This window comes from Eucyclogobius newberryi, unplaced genomic scaffold (genome assembly GCF_026437365.1).
Source record: "Eucyclogobius newberryi isolate DKJ021-1_F unplaced genomic scaffold, fEucNew1.0.hap1 SCAF_117, whole genome shotgun sequence".
Taxonomy (NCBI): domain Eukaryota; kingdom Metazoa; phylum Chordata; class Actinopteri; order Gobiiformes; family Gobiidae; genus Eucyclogobius; species Eucyclogobius newberryi.
Genome location: NW_027315743.1, coordinates 65267 through 78802, shown reverse-complemented (window position 1 = coordinate 78802; position 13536 = coordinate 65267). Strand labels below are relative to the sequence as shown.

Genomic DNA, 13536 nt, shown 5'->3' with positions numbered 1-13536 from the left:
CCTCAAAAGTTTTGTTGGAGCAGACCAGAGAGGTTGGGTGTTGTGTATGTGTGTGTGGTTAGCAGGAGTGACTGGCAGTTCTGGAGCAGTGTGTGAGGCTGGGTGGCCGCCTCTGCATTACTGATGTACCTCCACCACACTCTACCTGCTGCCTCTGCGCTCTCCAACCTTTTCCTTGTTTATTTAGGCGGCTTCTCTTGCTTTTGTGCTCTCTTTGGATCCTTAAGGTTACATACCCCCTACTCTCTTCCATATCCTCCTTTGTTATGTGTTTTGTTTTCCTTCTCTCTGTCGTTTTTCATTTTTGTATTGCCACACTTAGGAAGTCCTTTTGTTTTTGTTATTTTTCTTGTCAAAAATTCTCAAAAAGGGGTTGATGGTAACTTTATGCAAGGAGTTTATGCAAGGAACTATGGATATGAAGAAGGGGTACATTCAAATCAGTGTATGTACAGTAAAACACGGACAGACATTCACTTTTTGTCTGTAACTTTGATTAATCAGTTTGAAAATAAACAAAAATATAGCCGCAAGCGGCAATGATCGGCCCTCGCTGCGCCGCCGCCACGCCGCAAGAGGAGGGGGCGCTAACGCGCCACAATTGTCCTTTTATTACGCCTACTGCTGAATCTGTGACGCTGTCACATCTTCTCCCCTTTGTTTTACCATCAAAAAGCAATTTTATTTTGAATTCTTGGCAAAATGTGCGGCTTTGCCGCACAGACACCGTGACTCTTTGAATAAAAATGTGGATAACTTTTGATGGTCCACCCCTGAAGATGAGTCTCACCAAATTTCAGGTTAATAGGGCTGACGCCCTAAGAGGAGTTTGTGAAAGTCTAAAGTGTAAACATGTTCTGGCGATTTCCCCATTGGAATAACATGGAAGGTTTCGGTCATCGTTACGGCAACGCCATAACAATTATGACATGGGTCTCATTGACTTTTTTGATGGGGATTCTAAAATTGAGTTGTGTGTCAAATTTCATATAATTTCGCAAAACTAAACATTTAACCTCCATATAAAATTTGTAGGGGGCGCTGTGGCTCCAAATTAATTTATTTCACTTCAAGTAGGTTTAGGGCAAAGAGTTTAACAACTGATTCTAATTTGACGCAATTCGGATTTTATCTGCGCGAACGTCAGAAATGTAAAATTTGGGAGATTTCTGAAATTCTTGCTACAGTTTGCGGCTTCGCCGCACAGAGACCGTGACAGGTATCAATGTAATTTGGATAACTTTTGATGTCCCACTCCTCAGTAGCATTTTCACCAAATTTCAGCTTTTTAGGGCCAACGTCCTGGGAGGAGTTCGTAAAAGTACGACGTTTGGAAAAACTCCGAAGTCATGTTTAGCCATTTTTGAAGCAATATGGCCGACATTTGGTTGGGCGGACGGCGTTGTCGTAATAATATTTTTTACTTCTCTTGTCACCATCTACCTCTGCGCCAAATTTCATGATTCTACGATCAGATTTTTTTTGGGTCATTTCCCATCTCTCAATGCATTTTTGGTACATTTGGGGGCGCTTACGCGCCAATTTTTTTAATTTTAAAAAAGGGAAATAGCCAGAATGTAGAGAGGCACGATTTTTAGAGGTGTGCTGATTTTTGTGACTTTTCGTCAATGTTCACTGGGTGAAAAATAGGGGGGTTGGTCCCGAGAAGAAGAAGAAGAAGAAGAAGAAGAAGAAGAAGAAGAAGAAGAAGAAGAAGAAGAAGAAGAAGAAGAAGAAGAAGAAGAAATATAGCCGCAAGCGGCAATGATCGGCCCTCGCCACGCCGCCGCCACGCCGCAAGAGGAGGGGGCGCTAACGCGCCCCAATTGTCCTTTTATTACGCCTACTGCTGAATCTGTGACGCTGTCACATCTTCTCCCCTTTGTTTTACCATCAAAAAGCTATTTTATTTTGAATTCTTGGCAAAATGTGCGGCTTTGCCGCACAGACACCGTGACTCTTTGAATGAAAATGTGGATAACTTTTGATGGTCCACCCCTGAAGATGAGTCTCACCAAATTTCAGGTTAATAGGGCTGACGCCCTAAGAGGAGTTTGTGAAAATCTAAAGTGTAAACATGTTCTGGCGATTTCCCCATTGGAATAACATGGAAGGTTTCGGTCATCGTTACGGCAACGCCATAACAATTATGACATGGGTCTCATTGACTTTTTTGATGGGGATTCTAAAATTGAGTTGTGTGTCAAATTTCATATAATTTCGCAAAACTAAACATTTAACCTCCATATAAAATCTGTAGGGGGCGCTGTGGCTCCAAATTAATTAATTTCACTTCAAGTAGGTTTAGGGCAAAGAGTTTAACAACTGATTCTAATTTGACGCAATTCTGACTTTATCTGCTCAAACGGCAGAAATGTTAAATTTGGGAGATTTCTGAAATTCTTGCTACAGTTTGCGGCTTCGCCGCACAGAGACCGTCACAGGTATCAATGTAATTTGAATAACTTTTGATGTCCCACTCCTCAGTAGCATTTTCACCAAATTTCAGCTTTTTAGGGCCAACGCCCTGGGAGGAGTTCGTAAAAGTACGACGTTTGGAAAAACTCCGAAGTCATGTTTAGCCATTTTTGAAGCAATATGGCCGACATTTGGTTGGGCGGACGGCGTTGCCGTAATAATATTTTTTACTTCTCTTGTCACCATCTACCTCTGCGCCAAATTTCATGATTCTACGATCAGATTTTGTTTGGGTCATTTCCCATCTCTCAATGCATTTTTGGTACATTTGGGGACGCTGACGCGCCATTTTTTTTTTATTTTAGAAAAGGGAAATAGCCAGAATGTAGAGAGGCACGATTTTTAGAGGTGTGCAAATTTTTGTGACTTTTCGTCAATGTTCACTGGGTGAAAAATAGGGGGGTTGGTCCCGAGAAGAAAGAAAGAAGAAAGAAGAAAGAATAATATTCCGATGCGAAAACAATGTTTCCCATTTTTCAAATATCATAAACTATACATTTTCGGACGCTTTCCTACCTCATGGTGTGGGTCCCTGGTCACTGACGGGTACTTTCGTTAATTTTGAGTGGGCTCCGCCCACTTTGTGTTTTTGGCCCTCTATACAGTAATAATGTTCAATTTTTGCATTACATGCTTATATGCACGGAACATGCAAGAGATGGGGAACGTATTCGTGAGCTACTTAGCGCAAATGAGTGCTTTATATGGGGATGACGACCGCTTCGCGGTCGTCATCTCAATGTAAAGTGCTCGTTTAGTGCGCACTTTTGCACGGGCTTCGCCCGTTTACAACGGTAATGTTCCATTTTCCTACTACTAATTAGTATGCACGGGGCGTGCATGAGTGAAGGAGTGCGTTAGTGAGTGTTTGGAAGTGGGCGAGCGCTTCGCGCTCGATTTCGTGCGCACTACGTGCGCACTTTCGCAGCCGTGCTCGTAAGGCCAGCTTTGCACGGCCTTACGAGATTAATAGGCCTCTCGCCAGCTTGTGGCGCTCGGGCCTAATAAATGTGTGTTGCGTGAGTAGATAGAGCACATAATCAAGCAATGTATGAACATAATGGGCTGCTCTGTGTATGAATGCAAGAGACAAAAAGTTAAGTCTGTGGTTCTATTTCCATGACATTGTGCCAGTCCCAAGCCCAACTGAATAACTGTAGAGGGTTGCATCAGCATAAAAAAAATTATTATTTAGATAAACTATTAATAAATGTCATATTAAAGTGCTCTTTGTAACTTTTCTGCATGTTGCCTGGAATACTCAAACAGTACGTAAATAACATTGAGAGCACTATGCAAGCATTACGTAAAGAGGATGAATAATAATGTTGTGTTTGAAAATATTTACCTCCCCCCATACAAAAATGTGGCTTTTGGGTCCAAGGCTGTGCCTGCATTGTCCTCTTTGGGTTCAACTGTGGCCACATCATTTGAATATTGCAGTTGCGGCCTTTGCTGAATCATAAGCCTGGCTCCAGATGAGCCATGACTGACCCCCTGTGAGCCCCGCCCCTGTGTCTGATAGGGTGCTTGAGAGCGGAGGGGGGAGGGGGCAGAGCGAGCGAACAACACGGTGGACGCGCTGCACTAGCATTGTTATTAGCATCTTGGCATTAGGTGAATGTACGCTCCAATCTCCACGGCTCCTATTCAGATGAGGCAGTCATCCTGAGGCAGCCATGTCAATCACCAGGCTAGAGCCCGCCTCCTCACCTGCTCCTCCCCCAAACCTCCGGCCACTGCCCACAGGAGTCATTTTTAAATGTTGCTTTCGACTGAAGAAGGCTCTGCCACGGGTTTTTAGTGGCACTTTAAACTTGTACTGTTTATGTACAAGACTAGGCCTATTACATTTATTCAGGTTAACAAAAAAAGCAGAGGAGGCCACCGGGTACTGCTCATAATAAAGTCGGGCAAAATTTGGTTTGAGGTAACTTCACAAAAGTACCACAACATGGCATGCAGGTGTGTTAGCCATCAAGCTGTGGTAACATGTGGCCGGCAAGGTAGAGAGAAAATAAAAAGGCGCTCATTTGGGAGTAGGTCACTGCATGCATTTACACTTTAATTGGAGAGGAAGCTTCACAAAGGCCGACATCGGCGCACACACAAGCCCACATACACATTCAACTAAACAGGATGGTACAATGAAGAGATAACCCCCCAAGTGTAGAGTCCTCTGCAAGTCATTAGTATTTGTAGCTATTTACCACACCATTAGCTTTTTACTAAAACTAGCTTGATGGAGATGTTGAGTTATTAACGAGACAATAGACAATTAGAATAGACAAATAGACAAAATGTTGTGGATAGAAGTATGTGATGTTTAAACTTAGAGGAGTGCGATTTGGCACATTTAACAAGTGGAAGTGTTAGTGGACCCCGCTGTGCTTCAGTATGTGGTGCTTCGGTGTTCGGGGATGTTGGAATATTGGAATATTTCGGAAAAAAAAGTATCTGCTGTCATTGAAGGTGAGGAGAACATTTTCAAATCCACAATTTAATTTGTCAAACAAACAAAACAGACCTAACCTATGTGATGTCAGGGATTGGGTAGCAAACACTAACCAATAAAATACTAAAACTAACTAATAATACTAACCTAAATTAAAAAATCATGCTTTTTTTTACCTGATATTTGATTAACTGTGAATATAAGGAATATATAAAGGTACATTTTGTACATTGTAAACTATAATCACCAAACTATTATCACCATAGAAAGTAGCTTTATTTTTGTGGCTAAGCAACATTTTTGAACCCTATGTGACTCGCAGTCTAAAATGTATTTTAAAAAATCCCAAGAAAATTCAAAATACAAGATAACTGATTATATGGGAGAACCATTACATTATGATAAAATGATCTTTTAAGTCAATTTTGTATAATATGTTTCCCTTAAATAATCACATTTAGATTCATTTAGTGGTTCATTTAGTGGCTGTGCGTGACAAAGGCAATAAAGAAATTGATTTACTTCGTAGTATTCGCTGTTGTTGTTATTAGCAGTTGGGGCAAGAATATATTTTACATAATGATGTAAAATCTCTATGCTCTATGCAAAAGTATGTTACATTATGTGCATTTATATGAGTGCATGTGCACCGTAATGCATATTTTCTTGCTTCACAGTTTTTATGCTTATCTAATCATGGGAGCTTAATCTTTAGAGAGAGATGAATATCCTTAAAATATTAATATATAACGTTAAGGTTAAGATTGAGGTACACATGCCTCTGGGGCATCTCCTCAGGAGCAGTGGTCGCTCCATGCAGCACCCGGGGACCAATCTCCAGATCTTTTGCAGACCTGGTCAGGACAAGCTTCGCTGGAGGATTGGGCCTGGTGCAGGTTTTGTGTTGATGGGGGAAACCGGAGAGCCCGGAAGAAACCCACCCAGACACGGGGAGGAACATGCAAACTCCATAATTAAAGCTGGGACATGTGCACACATATAATGTTAGTTTGAATATTATGTGTGATTTAGTTATAAAAGTATGTAGGAATTGTTTCTATAGTTTTTTTTACGATGTACCTGCAGCGTTACATGCACTGCAAACACTAGAACATAAGATTAATTTCAACTGCTATGTTACTTCAATACGTAATCACACTTTTTTTTTGTATATTAGTTATTCAAAGCCTGTCGATGTTGATCCATTTAACTGTGACAGTTTTATCTGATATTAAAATAATATTTCCTGGTTGGCAACCTTGCTACAGTAGCACCATGCAATTATGTTTGTCATTTAGGCACTTCATCTTAACTAGATGTTTATGTTAAAATATATATATTTTTTCAACTTGTACATGTATCAGTGTCAAGGTGAACTTGGCACCCCTTTTGGGAGATGTTTTTGATGGCTTCAAAAAAACCTTAGCAGTAAAAGCACAGATGTGGTTTGAAGATGTGCCTGGACTCACCTGCCAGTGGAGAATGATGCTCCAGATGAGCCCGAGAATCAGTTTATGATTCCCATCCACAATGTCTGCCGCTCCAATGTTCACCAGTTCCACCTAGAGACAAAAGCAAAAATATACAATTATCTGTACCTGCTTGATTGCTAACACGTTCTCTTTGTTTCTGTGGGCCAAAAACAATTATTTCAGTCTAAGTTCAGCTGGAGAAAGTTGTTTTGCATCCACACAATGAACTGTTGGATACAGCAGGGGTCCCCAACCTTTTTTGCACCACGGACTGGAATAATGAAGGTTTTATTTTCACGGACCGGTGTGCCAGTTTATGTTGCGGTCAGGTTAACTTGCGCGGAAGTGGGCGGGGCTTAGGCTTCCATTCGATTCAGCGTTTGTACATTATTAAAGGTGGAATGGACGATTTTATCATATTTCCTCGTGGCGTGGATAAATCATTTGTCCTGCCACGTATCAATCATAAAACGCACCTATCGCTCACCTGCAGCCGCGTCAGGCTCGTCCCCACGTTTCTGCGTGCCTAAGCGCATGGATCTATCATAATATAGATCCCTCAGTGTACGGGGCAAAATGAAGACGGAGAAAGACAGTTCGAGCTGACGCAGAAGTGGACAGAAATCTACGGGAGACGAGAGATGCGATGCGCTCCGTTGCGCTAATAAACAAACGCACGTGTGTGTTGTATCAGTCCGCACGGGGGAGTGCGCATGTGCACTTCCGCCTGCGTTCTCAAATCACCGAAAAATCGTCCATTGCGCCTTTAAGTGTACCATACCAAAAGATCTGAATTGGAGTAACATAACGTACAGTTACACGTGTCCTCACTGTTCTTATGACTGGTGGAAGCTCATCAGATAAATATGGTAAAAATAAGTGCATAAAAATTACGACTCACCACTCGCTGAATCAGTGGGAGCCCTGCGTGTGTTTCTGTGAGTGATGGGAGACAATGACACCCGCAGTGTGTTTAAATCCAGTTCGCTCCGTAATTTTTGTCTTGTTGCCGTCACGGCGCGGGAAGTAGCGCTAAGACTCTTGTAAAAGTAAAAACAGGTGATCGCGCAGCAGTTGCCGAATGCTGGCTCAGGAGACGTGTCCAAAATCCTCGCTGACTCCTCGTCTGCTCCTCACTTGACCTTTTCCCCTTTGCAAAAATGCTCTCCAAAGACATTTGTTTTTCACTCATTTTCGCGAGCTTTTGGGTCTACTTTTGGGCAGCGTGTTTGATGCGACGCGTCCGCGATGAAGTATCATGTATAATGCACGTATCAGTTATGTTCTCACGCAGGACAAGAGCAGAGATATAATATACTTGCCATTATAGTTAATGGATTTCATTGGCAATTTCCTATAAGGCTTTTCATGAAATATCCACAGACAAGCTTATTAGTGTCATGAGTGACAGGCCAAAGTTACATCGGAGAAGATGCTGTCACTGATAGATTATTTCCAGTTTTTGTGCGGCCCGGTAGCAAACAAGTTGCGGACCGGTACCGGTCCCCGGCCCGGTGGTTGGGGACCCCTGGGATACAGTGTATCCACTGGTCCATAATTCTCCTGCCGTCAGTGAAACATAGAGTGTTGTCTGCATAATTGTGATAAGACACATTTTCACTGCGTATCAACTGACCTAACGGCAGCATGTATAGGATGAACAGAAGGGGTCCCTGGATTGACCCTTGGGGCACTCCACAGGTCAGAGGCATGTGGTCTGAGACACAGTTACCAATTTCATCAAAGTACTTCCTGCATTCAAGATAGGGCTCAATCCAATTTAGAGCAATGCCAGTGATGCCCACCCAGGCCTCTAGTCTCTGTAAGAGGATCCCATGATCGGCAGTGCCAAAAGCAGAATAAGAGTGTTGAGGCGGATGTCATTTGTCACCTTGACAAGAGCAGTCTCAGTGCAGTGATGAGGTCTAAAACCTGACTGGAAAATATCAAATGAGTTGTTTATTGAGAGGAAATCTGTGAGCTGTTGGTAGACAATGTTTTCAAGGACTTTGCCCCAAAATGGCAGATTAGAGATGGGCCGGTAATTACTCAGTACTACGGCATCAAGACTGCTCTTCTTTAGGAGAGGCTTTATGACCGCAGTTTTCAAAGACATTGGGAAGGTTCCAGATTGAAGCGACATGTTAACTATGTGAGTGGTGCTAAGAAACTGTTCAGCACAGACTTTAGAAATCTGGTGGGTAATACATCGGCAGCATGTAGATGAACTTAGACTGGTGATGGTCTCCTGGACAATTTTGTCAGTTACAGGTGCAAAGTGTGGAATTTATAGAATTGCCCTGAAATTTGTCTTTAAAGAATAATTCAAACTCATTACACTTGGATGTGGAAATGAGTTCTAATGACAGCTGAGCTAGAGGGTTGGTTTGATTTTTATAATGACTGTAAGTCGCTGCAATGCTGAGACCCAGTGGATCCTAGCTATGGGAGATACCAGGTGTGTATAAGTTTATATCTCATAATCCCTATTTACAGGGTCTTTTTTATTTACAAACGTACACACAACGTAGTACAGGTCAAATATTATGCATTATTTGTATTGTTATTAGCCTCTAAACATGCACTTGAGTACCTTGAGTAAATTACATATCTGAGAGAAAAAATATCAGAGTTAAGCCAACAAGCTATGTAGCTGAGCAATTATAATGATTGTGGTTTGATGGCAAAAATGTTCAGAAAGAGTCTGGTGATGATTTATGGACTTAAAAACAGTGCCAAAGACTTTTCTGTAAACTACATCTAATCTATTATTTCATTAATTTGATGTAATCTTTATTAAGGACACAAGTGTAGACATTTGTTACATAGCTAAAACTGTTAAAAAATAGAAGCTTAACTCTTGCAGGGGGCCAGATTTAAATAGGCCGAGGTCACATCCTGGTGCCCCAAAAGCCCAGGTCTGTGTTAGATCATGGTTAAAAGCTCAAGTCCATCTAGCATAATATGTGTCCTTTAAGGTATATAAGTCAGGTTAGACACTACACATTTCACTGAAACGTAGTGAACACAATTATATGTCAGATTCAACTAAACATTTTACCTATTTGTCCCCAGTTTGAAAATGTTTGTAAAGTTTATAATTGTACTTCCTGGTTGGACATGGGCAGAAAATATGACATGGGTAGAGCTAATCTTAATATAAATTACACAACAGTTATGATTTGACAAAGACCATATAAGATAAGATAAGATAAGATAAGATATTCCTTTATTGTCCACACATGGGGAAATTCCATTGTTGCAACCATTGTAGATACAGAGGAAAAGGACAGATAAATTATAGGAAGTTTTAAAAAAACACTCTTAATAGAAGAACTCTTATAAACAAAACTCTTATAAACAATATTTTTTTGTTTACAATTAATATGACACCTATTAACCTTATTGAATGATTATATAAAGTGTGTGTTTTAGTTACAAGTAAAATGTCTTCTTTTCGTTTTGTCTTCACAACCTCAACTTTATGGAGTTAAACTATGGAAAATATTTACCACAGGTGCTATCCTACCAAACTAAGTCTTAGTTAAAAAACATGAGAAGCTGCCAGTCCTGCCATAAAGAATTTACGTCTACCACACGGCTGATTATTCACAACAGTTATTCATCAGTTGTTGGTAAATGGTCACATTTATATTGCTACCTTCAAACACTATACATCAAGGTACCCAAATCACACACACAATCACACCAGTGTATGCAGACACGGGGGGAAGGAAGTTTAAAAGTCTTGCTCAAGGACACAACAGCATTCACATGTGGAAGCTGCGACTGAACCACCAACCAACAACGTTTGTGTCGGGAGCAGATTGTGTCCTTAAAACTGAAAATTCCAAAAGGCAAATCTAATGGATATTAATGGGTAATAATAAATGTACTTCTACAGGTTTTTTTTGGCCTTGTGTTTGTAATTTTTATAATGCAGCTTTATAAAAGTCAATTTGTAATTTTCTACAAATATTAATTCTTTAGAGCAAAATTGGTACCTTGAATTAATTGATACTCATTAGTATCAATACTGAGTATCGATTCGCACATCGTTGAAAGTTGAGGTCTGAAAAATATGGTGTATTGTAACTAAACGTTACACAGGTAAATGCAACTTATAACTACTGTACCCATACCTTTGATGAAAAAAAACATAATAACAAGTAAACTATATTGGGGTATGATTTCATTTTGTGTTTATTTTACTTGTAAATATATTGACAAAAATAGCTATGAAGGAAAGGTTTGCTGACTGGAAACCTTTATTGACCATCCCAATCCATATTGTATAAAATATAAAGCACAGTATTGACACGGGCAAACTTACATTGTTTTTCTGGAGAATCTGCAGAGCGCGGTTGACATTGTTGAACGAGTGAACGCGTGTGAATCCTTTCTCCAACCTCACCTGTGGAGAGAGATCGGAGGTTCAGATTACAGAGGTATAAACAGACCTTGCTCTAGGGCAAACTCATAGCAGCTACATTCATTCATTTTCTACCGCTTGTTCCTGTTAGGGGTTGCGGGTGACCCAGTGACTTTGGGCCCTAGGCGGGGTACACCCTGGACATAGTAGCCATAGTACCTACATTACAATCAAATGTTACAGTGAGGCGATGGCATCACAGGTCAGGTGGCACTGTATCTTGCCATAATACAAGTAACTTAACTTAAGCGCACTTAAATGCCTTTAATTTTCTCAGAAACCGTCAGTGCGCTTTATAATCAGCGCGCCTAATATATGGATTAATTCTGGTTGTCATTCAGGACGTAGAAATTGGGGTGGTTTGTGGGGGAAAAAAACAATAATAATTAGCAAAACTCTTTTTTTGAAAAATGTTTTCTGTATACAAACTAGCTCTAGGGTCACGTGGTTTTGTCACATTGTGCCCGGTCACAAATTAACCCATTATATATTTTTTCAGTTGTCTATGACAAATAGATTGTCTTTTATTATTTTTTTTAAATAGAATTTGGAGAGGGCGCTAGAGAGCCATTTTCCTAGATAGCCACTACATTTGCATATCATTGCGTTCAGCTTAGACATCTTCACAAACACTCTGATAATAACATTATCAAATAAAAAAAATGAAAGAAACATGGATTCTTTTTTAATTTTCCCAAAATTGCATTTTTGTTTAAAATTCACTATGACCACACCTGAAAATGTATCAGCTTCAAACTGATATCCTTTCATTGCTCATGGGTTTTGTGTCTTGTGGCTAATTTTGAAGGGTTTTCAATGAAAACTGTAGGAGGAGATGCCAAAAGTACGACGAGGTGCACTTTTGTCAGAGCCGTGTTTGAGCCAAAATGGCCGACTTCCAGTAGGATTTAGGGCGGGGTCAAAGTATCATTTTTTACAAGTCCTCACATTATCTATTTTTTGGAGGGAGCACAATATTTTTACGACAACTTTTTTTGGCTTCGGGCTCCCATTGGCCCCATGTTAATCGATTTTTGAGGTGGCGCTACTGAGCCGTATTTCACTATTTTTTCACAGAATCTTCACTCAAGAATTAGAGCTCATTGAGTTCTAATTTTCGATACCACTCACTAGCACATGGGTCTTTCTTTACTACTCGAGTTTTAAGTTTTTCCTGCCCCCGGATACAATTTTAATAAATCCTCCGGGCCTAATAATAATAATAATAATTAAAGCCGCAAGCGGCATCCAACGGCCCTCGCGGGCCGCCGGCCTTCCGACTCTGCGCTTTTGACTTGATAAAGATGGCGCCCTTATTGTGTGTTGAATTAAAAAAGAACTTGACAGACGGGGGACACATTGGACATGGCCAATCCAGTGCAAATCAACACAAGTGTCAGTTAAATTTGCTGCTCCGCCGCACAGAGACCGTAGCACTTAGAATATAAATATGGATAACTTTTGATGCCGCGCTTGTGTAGATGATATTTCCCAAAGTAAAGCTTGATCGGGCTATTGCCCACGGAGGAGTTTGTTAAAGTGTGAAGCGTAAATGTGAACATTTCAAAGATTTGGCGTTTCCCCATTTGTGACAGTATATTTGCAGCTCCACGGCACAGAGACCGTAACACTTAAAATCAAAATATGGATAACTTTTGATGCCCCACTTCTGTAGATGATTTTCCCCAAATATGAACTTGATCGAGCTATCGCCCTGGGAGGAGTTTGTTAAAGTGTGAAGCGTAAAAATGTGGTCATTTTAGAGATTTCGCTGTTTTCCCATTTGTGACATATATTTGCGGGTCCGCCACACAGAGACCGTAACACTTAGAATATAAATATGGATAAGTTTTGATGCCCCGCTTGTATAGATGATTTTCCCCAAATATAAGTTTGATCGGACAATCGCCCTAGGAGGAGTTTGTTAAAGTGTGAAGCGTAAAAATGTGGTGATTTGAGCGATTTTGCGATTTTCCCATAAGGATAACATGGGATGTTTCTGTCATTGCTACGGTTACGCCGTACAAAATATGACTTTGGCTCTCATACTTTTATGATCAGGATGGCAAATTAGAATTTTGTGCAAAATATCATGTCATTTGGAAAAACTATTGTTTATAGGCCACTCTGAAGGCCAAATAGTCAGAAATCTGGGAAACGTTTGCGGCTCCTTCGCACAGAGACCGTAAAAGTTATCCTTAAAATTTGGAAAACTTTAGATGCCCCACTTGTCTAGAGGATGTACACCGATTTTGAGGTCGGTGGGCAAAACGCCCTAGGAGGAGTTCGTTAAAGTGTGAAACAGAAAAATGTGGATATTCGAGAGATTTAGCGATTTTCCCATAGGGATAACATGGGAGGTTTCCGTCATGGCTACGACTACGCCGTAAAAATTAAGGCATAAGTTTGATTGGCCTTTTGCTCAGGACCCCAAAATAGAATTTTGGGCAAAGTTTTGAACATTTGCATAAAACCAGTTCACTGAAAGGCCACTCTGTAGGAGGCGCCATCGCGCCCATTTAAATTTTGTCATCGTGAACTGGTCCAAACAAGAAAGTTTAACAACTGATTCAAATTTGGTCCTAATCGGACTGGTTTTGATCAAATGGGAGCAATTTTTAGATCTGCAATATTCCAAAATAAGTTGTCCAACTTTGCGGCTGCGCCGCACACAGACCGTAAAAGGTATCTCAAAAAAT

At 40.6% G+C, this 13536-nt stretch overlaps 1 protein-coding gene across 14 annotated transcripts in view; it reads right to left on the bottom strand.

Annotated features, from left to right (window-relative positions):
- Positions 1-13536, bottom strand: part of dmd (dystrophin) — a 243449-nt gene that overhangs the window by 205602 nt on the left and 24311 nt on the right. For all 14 annotated transcript variants that reach the window (XM_072440238.1, XM_072440239.1, XM_072440244.1 and 11 more), the window contains 2 exons: positions 10739-10819; positions 6403-6495 (listed from right to left, as the gene is read on the bottom strand). The gene's annotated coding sequence lies outside the window, so the exon portion shown is untranslated. Of the gene's footprint in view, positions 1-6402; positions 6496-10738; positions 10820-13536 lie in introns of those variants that run through there.